This window comes from Strix uralensis, chromosome 1 (assembly GCF_047716275.1).
Source record: "Strix uralensis isolate ZFMK-TIS-50842 chromosome 1, bStrUra1, whole genome shotgun sequence".
In the NCBI taxonomy this organism is placed as follows: domain Eukaryota; kingdom Metazoa; phylum Chordata; class Aves; order Strigiformes; family Strigidae; genus Strix; species Strix uralensis.
The window spans coordinates 3,499,853-3,511,950 of record NC_133972.1 but is presented as its reverse complement, the minus strand read 5'-3'; positions in this window follow the sequence as shown (position 1 = coordinate 3,511,950).

Sequence of the window (12,098 nt, the reverse complement as noted above, 5' to 3'; positions counted from 1 at the left end):
AGGAGAGGAGAGGAGAGGAGAGGAGAGGAGAGGAGAGGAGAGGAGAGGAGAGGAGAGGAGAGGAGAGGAGAAGGGGAGGAGAGGAGAAGGGAAGGGAAGGGAAGGCAAGACAAGGGAAGTCAAAGGAAGGGAAGACAAGGGAAGACAAGGGAAGACAAGGGAAGGGAAGGGAAGGCAAGGCAAGGCAAGGCAAGGCAAGGCAAGGCAAGGCAAGGCAAGGCAAGGCAAGGGAAGGGAAGGCAAGGCAAGGGAAGGCAAGGGAAGGGAAGGCAAGGGCAGGGCAGGGCAGAGCAGGACAGGGCAAGGCAGGGCAAGGCAGGGCAAGGCAGGGCAAGGCAGGGCAGGGCAGGGCAGGACAAGGCAGGGCAAGGCAAGGCAAGGCAGGGCAAGGCAGGGCAAGGCAGGGCAAGGCAGGGCAGGGCAGGGCAGGACAAGGCAGGGCAAGGCAAGGCAAGGCAGGGCAAGGCAGGGCAAGGCAGGGCAAGTGATATGATCTAGCATGCTATGTATTAACAGATTGTACTTAGAGTTTAACCCTAGAACTCCTAAGGTCACTGGGTTGATATTATTTGAAGGTTTTGATTTGTTGGTTTGGTGTGGGTTTTTTTTCTGTAATAAATATACTATTGCTGTGATGTCTTTCCAATAAAAATACTTCAGTACATTTTTGGACTGAGCAAGGTTTTTTTGAGTCTCACTTTGTCTGGAGTCAGAAGAGCGTGTAAATATTTAAATGATGAGTTTGAAATGGTCCCATTACCATGTTTCTCAACATGAACAAAGGACTGTGGACTTCAGCTGAAATAAAAGAGATTTGAATTCAAGACCAGGAAAACTTTGTAACAAAAGGATAGTGAAATACCAAAATTGATTGCCTGGAGAGGAACACATGTCTTCTGTCTTAGGGTTTTTTAAGAACAGACAGATAGTTATGGTGGGAAGAGCTTAACAGACTTGACCTTCATTTGGTGATGACCATGGGGTTTCTGAGGATCCCTTCTGACCTCATTTCTAAGAAACAGGATTTGATATGTCTTGGGGGAAAAAAAAGTCATGTCCAACACAACCTGGTAATATCTGCAAGTCAACAGACTGTGTTTTAGGATACACAGTCTTAACAGGCTTTTTGCATAATGGTATTAAAAAGAAGAATTAAAATTATTGTGATTATTAGTCTCTTGGAAGTCCTCTTTTAGTAGGACTTTTTTTCCTTCAGATGAATTTAGGTTTGTTCTAATCAGGGGTATTTGCTCATGCTGAGACTTATTGCGATCTCAAATGGCACCAGACACCAAATTTCAGTCACCAGAGTTGTGCTCCAGGGGTATGTGTTGAATCGGTTACTCCAGTCTGCCTCACCATGTGGACAAGTTCAAATAAACCTGAGAAAATGACAAGTTTTTGAAAACTCAGCCATGATTGTTGAAAAGAGATGAAAGCAGAGACCAGAGGTAGCCACTAGAAAGAGTGGTACATACCAAACTGCAGGCCTGGTTTAGACCCTCAGACATGATTCTCCTTAGAGGTTTGTTTTGTTCATTTTATTAAAAGCCATAAGCAGAGATGTAGAGATGAACCCAGCAGAGAAGTTAGCACATGATTTTATTCTAACAACCCTTGTCCCTCCTCACCCCACTCCTATATCACCTGCCATGTAATGGCAAGGATTAAGGATAATGTTGTGGGGGCCAAACATTGAAAGCTAAGATAAAAAAGAAACTGCTTTTCTATCTACCTTAGTTCACTGAATTCAAAGCCATGAGATTTCATAGATAAGTATGTCTTGGTCTGGATTTCAAGGGACCTTCACTGGTGACGTTATTTGAAAATATATGGGCTTGCACTAAGGGCAAAATGTAATCTGGAGTGAAAGGAGCCATGTTTTAGGGAAAGACATCATTCTTCCTGCCTCTGTGCTTAAGCAACTATTCTAGGCAGTTAAGGGGTTGGATTTTCTGAGGGATATCATGCCAGAGCTGCCCAAATGCAAGGACTGTTGCACTTTCTCTGGAGTAAATGCTGTGGGAGGCTACCTGAACTGTTAGATACATGGTCAGTTGACCTTAGAGCAGTCCTTTATCATGCAGTGGGGTATGGTTGGTGTCCATGCTCTTTGTCTGTGCCAAATGCAGACCAATACAAACTACCATAACCTGTGCTGAAACTAAGCTGATATTCATCATCTGGCATCCTGGGGGGGGCTGAGAGAACATGGCTAAGTGGTTACTACCTTCAGTAGCACCACCATGAGACTCACCAAAGCTTGTCAGTCTGTGATAGCTTGTCAGTCCATAAGTCCTCAGCAGCATCAAGGGCCTGAAATATCAGTTAAGTGGGTCATGTACCCTGATCCCATCCCACAGGTCTTGTGCCTGCAGTGAAATGCCAAATTGGTTTGCGATGAGTTGAAAGCAGGAGTTGTACAAAATATTTAGGGACATGACCCTTGCATTCACTGAGAATCATCCCTGCTCCTGTTCTGGGAATAGCATGGCAAGTTTGCAAATTAATCTGCACACTGCCATATGTAACCTGCAAGATTTCCATAAGTTTGCTCTTTCCTCCAATACTGGCAAGATTTTCTTCATCTCCTGCCATGAACTATCCTCCTTGTCATGTCATAACATGTCTTAGTCCTAAGGCAAATACCTGCAGGTTGCAATTTCAGGTGATACACCAAGTCACTTGACCTATATGATGAAGCATGTGTTTTTGTCTGTCCAGCATCTGAAGTGTGACTACTGCCAAGCCTGCTGTAGCTGCAAAGCTGTTACAGTATAATGATGAGCATTTTCAGATCCCAGGGTGCTTGTGAAATGCTAGAAAGTTTATGACCCACAGTGTCCCCTTCCCTGCTGAGGAGGAGGAAAAAGAAAGAGCACAGTCACCTTATCAGAAGTGAATGAATGAATGAACGAATGGTCTGTTATTAGCAAACGGTCCCAAAGACAAGAAGCAGTTAACAGTCAGCAAACTCCTACCATGAGTGAGGTACAGACTAATGCCCCAAAGATATTTTTTTTCTCTTTAAACAGAAATTCATCATGCAGAACTGAAATATTTTCCTCAGTGCTCCTACTCTGATTGCACAGACAAGGGAGAAAAAACCAAAGGTTTAACGGAACTTCACTGAAGGGGAGTGGAGGAAATCTCTCTTTAAAAGCTTTTTAAAACACACTGCTTTTCTATTTTCTTGTCATTTGCAAAAAGAGCTCTGTTTCCACCACCTGCACCCTGAGGCAGGCTTAGTGATGGCTGTAGGATCCTGAAAGCCCTCGGGAGGTATGAGCCAGTTGCATGTAGCTTAATTCCAGGTCACCTTTGCAGAAGGGCAGTAACCATTACAAGAACCTGGTGGGCCTCAAAACATGCAGATTTATTGAGGAAGCTGGGAATGACAATTGCCTCCTTCATACTTTACCTTTGATGAACAGTTGATGAACAGTTCTGGGTGTGAGCTAACATATGGGTGAATGCAATAGTTGCAAACCAAGGGGAGGAGGACTCTTTCTCCTGGAGCACTTGGAGGGTGGGATAGAGGTGGTTGGGACTGAGGACACAAGCTTAGTCCTACTTGCAGCTCCTTGCTCCATGTTTCCCACTAACCCTGCTTTCTGTGTTACTTAGGAAGGTGGTCCACCTTGCTTAAAGTCTCTACAGGATCTACACTTGTTTCAAAACTCTTTCTCAAAGATGTGTCATAGTGGCAAAAGCTCTGCTGTTCACAGACATCAAGACAACCTTCCTCAGTTTGGTTGTTTTTTGGTTTGGGCTTTTTTGTTTTGGGTTTTTTTGTGTTTGGGTTTGGTTTTTTTTTGTTTTTGTTTGTTTTTGTTTTTGTTTTTGTTTTTGTTTTTTTTTTTTTTAATGTAAAATCCAGGCCATTATAGAAAGTGATCTCAGATGCTTTGACCTGAAACATAGAGATCAACTGTTGGAGAAGAACTATGATCTGTTAATTGTAATAAGCTGTTTCTCTGCTAGCAGATATGCCTTGCACAGCATCAAGTACATTGTGGGCTCATAAAGAATGCACTCTGACCAATGGTGATAATAAAATATCTTGCCATGTTTGGGAAGGCTATCCATCTTACTTTATCTTTTTATTAGCGTCACCCCTCCCAACAAACCCCAAACCATTGGAATTGCTGTAGCATAACTCTGCTTTTGGAAATTTACTCTAAAAATGTATGCCAACACCCTGGAGGCAATACATCCAGAAAGTCAAATACGAAAATGTTTATCTCATCATGTTAACATCACAGAAGGGAAACTTCCTCTTGTCATGTGAGTTGAAGTCCATCTGGAGGGCTTCTGTTTTTTTTCAAATCTTCTAAACAACTTCTCTGTTACGCTAATTCCATTAATTGTAGGCTGATTTAAAAAATAAGCTGTAGAAACAGAGCATGAAGTGAAGCTCAAGTCAGAAGTGTTTCCCACTCTTTCTAAATGCAGTGGAGGCAGGCCATGTAAGAACAAGGACTTTGGCTCTGTCAAAGTTTGTTGTATGTCTTTGATGAGCTACTCTCTTTTCACCCACCAGACACTCTGCAAAGCCTGAGTTTAGTAAGCTCCATCCAGACTTTGTTAGAAGCCCTGCTGCTCATTCTGGTGTCCTATTGCACTTTTGCTATGGGCACAGTTTTGTAATGGGCTACCAAAAATGCACGGATTTTAAAAAAAGTATTGTTACTCTGTTCAGAGTTCTAACAGCCTTAACCAAATACAAGCAGTTATTTTATGCTGTCACAATGATTCTGACACAGTCAAAATTATCTAGTTGTTGCTAATTCCTCTTTATAATGCAATTACAATTACATTATTATATACAAACCTCCTATTGTTTACACGTTTTCCAGAATTATATTCACCCTTTCCATGTGTCATTACAGCAAGCCATCAGCATGACAAGGTCTTTATTAGGAGAAGTGTAATGTTGCCTGTGTGGGTTTCTTCTCCCCAAGTCATGGTTCCACTAAGGGTTGTCTTTTATATGTTTCCAGAAGTATATTGATAACACTTTTTTCCTGATGGCCCTAAAAAATAATTTACAGAATGATTGCTAGCATTCATTTGTTCTTCCATGTATGTCGAATGGTTTCTTTTACAGTAAAGCCACACAGATGCACAAATCTAAGCAAACTTTAGGTTAAAGAACACCTTGAAAAATAGATGATTTACTACAACAATGTCCCACAGGGTAGGTAGTGACCACCTGACAAGTGAGTAATTTTCCCATTAAGTTTAGGGCAAGTTAGACAAGGGTCGTTTGAACATAAAGCAAGTTGCAATCACAGCAAAACATTATTAAATAATTTAGCAAACACAGGTGAAATGAAGAAAAAGATACATTCAAACCCAGAGAACTCTAGACAAGGCCTGAGAAGTCCCGAGTAATGTGCTCTGTTGTTTTTGACTACAATTAACATTGCACATTCCTTCAAGAAGATGAATTTTCCCAAGAATGACATGGTCTTTGAAAGGAGGCCCAGTAGCAGATCCATCTGCTCAGAAGATGTTTCTAAAGGCTTTATTCTGGTTCTGTTCAAATTTTCACATATATAAAACTGGAATCAGTGGGCTAATCACAGTGCATGCATGCTTCAGAATAATGTCTCAAAAGAGACACCAGCTGGAAAGTGCATACAGCTACTGAATCAAGATGACAAGGATTTGCTGAGTTATTGTCAGCAGAGAGTTGTGTTGGGTCGATTTGTACAAGATGCTGAGCTCCATCTACTTTCCTGTTACCTCCAGTAAGAGCTAAGCATGATCAGTACCCTGCAGGATTCAATCTAGTCTATTTTGCATTCTTTTTCCTCCCTGGCAGGATATGCTCAGCATAGTCTATTTGTCTCAGCACCATGCCTTATTTTTTTCCAGGATAATCTAGGATTTGCTTCATCAACAACTTCTGTTCTTCCTCTTATGACCAGATGAGTATGCCCTTTTTTCTGTACTGTTGAAGATGGATTTGAAATCTGGGGGTATCACAAACAACTTTTTGCTGGATAAACTTAAAGGAATTGCTCTGTTTTTAGAAAGCAACAATGACGATCAATTCAACCATATGTGAAGTTGTTTTTTAAGAAATAGATTACCCAGAGGACAAGACAGAAGAGAGAGAAGAAGGAGAGATGGAAAAGGAGATCCTGTGCAGATCCTGGGCTCATCTGCAATCTCAGTGAAGACCTAAGTGCACCTGTGAAATCTAAACCTTCACTGAAAGACAGTGGAGTCTCTTGAGCAGCTAGAAGATAAAGGTAAAAAGTTTGTGGAAAACTGGGAGTCTAAATATTTCAATGTATTGGGAGCCTCACTAGTTTCAGCTTTCCTTTGAGTTTTTGGCTAACTGGATGATCACAACCTATATTGACTCCAGCGAGCAGAATTGGTCCTTCTAGGGCAGGCAGCAGCAGGTTTGGATTGGTGACTTGTGACAGGTGAGCTGCAAGAGATGCGTTCCTCAATGCATTTTGAGGATATTAAGTTACAAGGAGATGAACAAGCTTTGCTGTAAACTGCTCAGAAAAAGAAAATGAGAGATAAGACTGAAGTTTAGAAATTGATGTTTAAAGGCAGGTGCAAAGAACCTCATAGCGTATCTCATTTCAGTTTTCTCTTCTGAAAGTTGAGCAAACCCAGACTTTTCAGTCAGACTGACCCTCTGATCACGGTCCTTATCTTTTTTTCCCTATTTGACCACATGTTCCTTGAACTGCGTAACCTGAAACTCGACATGACAATTCATCTGAGGTGTGATCTGGTTCCCCCAGCCAAGGCAGATCTCAGTGTTATCTTGTATGCCAGAAGAAAAATGCCACAAAGTCTGTGCAGACTGAAGCTAGAATTGCAGCTGTCTAGTGATGTACAAATTTTCTTCCTGAGATGGTCAAATCAGCACTGAATTCATAGTCCTGCACAGTTTCTGACATCTCTTGGAAGAAAGTTGTGCTCTAACCAAAGTCACTGAATATATTAGAACTTCTTGAATGTCCATCTGCTGCAGTAGTAAGGCTTATATACACCATACAACATTGGTTTTGCCTTATATAGCTCTCAGAAAATGGAAATTTGATAGCTGGCTGAACAGGAGCCAGCAGTGTGCCCAGGTGGCCAAGAAGGCCAATGGCATCCTGGCTTGTATCAGAAATAGTGTGGCCAGCAGGGACAGGGAAGGGATCTCACCCCTGTACTCGGCACTGGTGAGGCCGCACCTCAATGACTGGGTTCAGTTTTGGGCCCCTCACTCCAAAAAGGACATTGAATCACTTGAGCGTGTCCAAAGAAGGGCAATGAAGCTGGTGAAGGGTCTGGAGCACATGTCGTACGAGGAGCGACTGAGGGAACTGGGGTTATTTAGTCTAGAGAAGAGGAGGATGAGGGGAGACCTCATGGCCCTCTACAACTCCCTGAAAGGAGGTTGCAGAGAGGGGGGATGAGTCTCTTGAACCAAGTAACAAGCGATAGGACAAGAGGGAATGGCCTCAAATTGCACCAGGGAAGGTTTAGACTGGGTACTAGGAAGTATTTCTTTACAGAACGGGTAGTCAGGTGTTGGAATGGGCTGCCCAGGGAGGTGGTGGAGTCCCCATCCCTGCAGGTGTTTAAGAGTAAAGTTGACTTAGCGCTGAGGGATATGGTGTAGTTTGGAACTGTCAGTGTGAGGTCGATGGTTGGACTGGATGATCTTCAGGGTCTTTTCCAACCTAGATGATTCTGTGATTCTGTGAAATAAAGTAGTATTCTCAAGATATGGCAGCATTCAAGTTATTACAGGAATGAGGACCATGAATGGAAGAGAACTGAAATGAGGAAATGTCACTTCAAATGATTCTGTAATAGATTGAAACACAAGAGACTTCAAAAAGGGAAACCGTCTTAGCTGAAGATTTCCACAGCAAGTGTTACAAACCATGATAGTTACATTATTTGATAATGACTGGAAAACAGTCATTATTGTGACAGTTATCTATTAAATACAGAAGTAGGAGATACTGTAACCAGAGCAGGACAAAATTTGATATTTCCATTTCAAGACAAAGTAGGAAACATTGAAACCAAAATAGATCTTGTTCAGTTGGAACAAAGGTTACAATTTTTTTTAGCAAATGAGGATCCTGAAAATACTGTTTCACAGTAGCTGGAAACATTTAGTGGGACTGAAATGAACACAAAGTTCACTTTGGAACTTGCCGCTGGATGCTTAACTTTTAGCTTGCTCACAGGAGGATACAATGAATCCCACATTTACTTGCACTGGATAAAGAGATAAGATGTGATCTGCAAGGTAAGTGCAGTCAACTTTTGCTGCTGCAGCTTTTCATAAAGGTGGGTGTGGTTGCCACCTGATTTAAAGAAGGGGATGAATATGCAACCATACATCTGTGTCCTCATCACATGATGCTGGGAAGTGCACTTAGAGTTCCTGTATTTACACCTACAAAAATCTTTGCAGTAATATGGGTGTATGCATCATCCAGCACATGTGCAGGGAGGCTGTTGATGTTTTGAACCTCCATCCAGCCACTGTTGCTGAATATTCAGAAGCCACAAGCAAATGCACTTTTCCAGTACAAGCAAATTGTGGCGTAGAGAGGTAGAATGGAAATGGATTAACTCACAACTGAAAGTGAGACCAGTTCTGAAGACCCTCTCTTGGAATATCTGACCTGGAGAAGCACTGCCAACTCCAGACACCTTAAAAAAGAATATGACATATTAATTGCTACAGTGGTTTATTTTATGTTTGTCTTTTCACAGAACTGTAGTTCAGCTCTCTTTCTCAGCTAAAGTTTAACTATCCTTGCAGTAAAGCATTTTTTTTTTTTTTTTTTTTTTTTTTTTTAAATCTCATTGGAAGGTATTGGGGGTGGTGGAAAGTAGTTTAAAGATTAATAGAGGTATTTTTTTTCTTAATTGAACTATAAATTCTATTTTAACAGGTATTCAGTAAAGTGAAAACTTGGGAATTAATCTAGAAGACTGAGAACCAGCCACAGGATCACAAAATGGTCCATTCTCAGAATAAGTATGAAATATAACTCATATTTTCTGCAGGTGGTGGTTTCATGATGCCTAAAGCTACTAACAGTTTTTCCCTTCCTCCAATTTCACATTACTTACTATTACATTTTAAAATGTAATAATTTTAGAATGTAGTGCAGAGAAAACAATATTTCAAGCAGAATGTTCCTAGTACTAAGTTTGCCTTTTCTCTTGGCTCAGTTATTTGAGCATGACTCCATCCATTTACATGTTCTGGTGGGGGTTTTAAGTTGTTTTGGTGTTTATTTTCCTTTTCTTATATCTTCATAAAGTAGACATCTATCATAGGTCAGATAAATCACACCTAGAAGTGCTGGTTTCCCATCACTGACAATATAAAACTGTAACAGTGAACTCTGGACATGGTGCATGAATCTGGAGCTGAATCCCAACATCAGTGTCTGAAGTGAGATGTGGTGAATCTTAGCTAGCGTTTTGGACAAAATGGATGTCTACACTCTTATTTAGTCCAGCTACTCTGATATAACATATCAGCTGATATAAGCTGCTCTTTGCTGTCTGTAGCATACAGCCACATCAGATCTTATTGTACCTCAAGCCCACCATTTAGGTGCATTCTAGGTTCTCTTGCAGGAATACACAACAGCGTCCTTTAAAGCATCAGGTTTGTCATCCCTTTTGGGCATATTTCTAGTCCTGGACGATACAGACAGAGAGTAAAGTAGAGAGGAACTGGAAGAATCAATAAGGAACGGTAAGCAGGCTGCTGTCAAGATTTTTGCATGGCTGGGAAAATTTGAAATTCGTAATAAAATGAGTAGGAATAGGATGCAGCTGAGACTGTTCTAGTATCACAAAGTGGCTTTCACAAGAGTCCTCTGTTGTAGGCACATTGGCAGGTAGCATACATGGGCAGGTACGTGGATTTATGTGCTCCTACTTTCAAGTCTATCAGCAAAGACATGGTCAAGATGGAAACAGAGAAGACAGATCCTCAAAGACAGTTACATGTTGAGGTGCCCTGGAATTGAAGAGATAGCCTTGTTATTTCAATGACAGTTTGAAAGCTTCAAACCCCTCAGAGAATTTTGACCTTGCCTTTCTTCTGACTGTGTCTGTACAGATAGATAAGGTAGATCGAAGACAAAAGGGACTTGGTCGAGGACACAAAGGGATCCAGAGGCATGACAGGGATTTACATCTGGGTCTGCTGGGCTGGATGCTGAACTCTTCTGTACCTTCCTCTACAGGGAGCAAGAATGTACTTAAAGACACATAAATATGTGCTGTTCTTCAGTCCTCTTGGTAAAATAAGATGTGAAGCAGCTGGCAGAGTTTGACCAAAATCTAGTTTGCCTGATGACTAAACACAAGATTTGTTTAATCAAATTCAAATAACATGGATGTTATTTTTGATTTATAAATCTCCAGAAGTCTTATCCAAACAAAATGTCTGTCTCTCCCATATATCAGCCAAATGCACTCAAGACCCTATTTAAGATGTAGAGTTCTTCATTGGTCACATCGTGACTCAGTATCATCTAGACTGGAACTGAACTGCTCCAGTCACTCAAATTGCCTTCTGATTTCCAGCCTAAGTTTATGCTGGGTCAATCTTTAACCTCTCTTCCTTTGCTAATAATGACTTCCAGCATAAATGAATAACTCCTTTCCTGGTGGGAGTTCTCCCATGTGTTTATATTTCCACTCAACATTCATTTTGCTGGACTAAGCATGATATGCTGGCACACCCTTTGTTTTGCTCTTGTGTCCTTGTCCCCTGGTTGTGCATGCAGTCTGCATGCTGTTCTGCTCTGGGGTGACTAAACAGTTTTTTGACTGGGACACTATATACTAAGATTCAAACCATGCCCCTTGGTATGGAAAGAACAGGGCATTTGCTAGTATGCACTCAAAGATAATATATTCATGGCGTTAATCACCCCTGACAAAACAGGCCATCCCTGCCCACGGTCATCCCAGGAGCTTTTTCATGTAGCTATTTTTATACTATTTTATGTTTCTTGATCACGGCATTTGTAGGACTGGGAAAGGACCTAGGGCATGAGGTTCATAACTAGAACTGTCCAAGCAGTTGTTTATCCAGACCTAGCTGCAAAAACTTTCTTTAAAGTCAGTTCAGGGAGAAGGTGCTTCTTAAGGGTATTCGTCCTGTCCTAAGATAGTAATTTAAGACAGCTCAGGTGAATTGCTTGGTACAGACCTTTCTTTCTCCACTAGTGCTAAGAGGTGTCTACACAGTTGAGGCTACAGATGGGATTAATTTAATTCAACTTCAGACATATACAGTGTCACTCCATCTGAGCTAATGACTAATAACTAAGGCTTTTTTTATAGACTGTGGAGAGAAATAGGAATTTGCAGGATTAGGAATAGGAATTTGTAGGATGTGAAGGAATCTGATCCATTTTTCACATTTCTTCCGTATCTTTGAGAAACCTATTTCTGTCTATGGACTATGAAATGTATGGGGAAAGTGAATTGCTCAAGTGCAACTATTGGTATAAATTACATATCTATGTTCAGAAAAAAAATTTCTGAAATCTCATGAAGAGCAAGAAAAATAGCTGCAGGTGAGGGACAGAGCACATTTCTCTGCTTTACTACAGCTGCCAAGCCTCTTGTAATCGCAACCTAATTCCTTTTGCCTATGTTCTTGGAGCAAGTCTGTAAAACATCTGCTGTTTTCCTTGGGCTGTGCTCCACCAACCAGTCCTGACTGGCCCATGGCATTGCAGATTTAGAGAGGTGATACTGTGTCAGAGGGAGAAAGGAAATAAGAGTTTCTTTTAGTAGGAATACATGTTGAAAGATAATGAAAAGATAATCCCCACTCCCTATAGCTGCCCAGAGCTAAAAGCCATTTCTTACTGTATGAACACAGGTGTCTTCGTTCATCCAGAAAATGTTCCTGGCAGGTTATCCAATGCCAAGGTCTTACATGCTAGGCAAAAATATATCCTGCAAGGTTGGTTTGTCCCATCCCTATGTTGGGCACTCTATCACCCACCTAGCCCGGGAAAGCTACAGAAGATATAAAGTTGCTCATCTGGATTGCTTTGTTCATA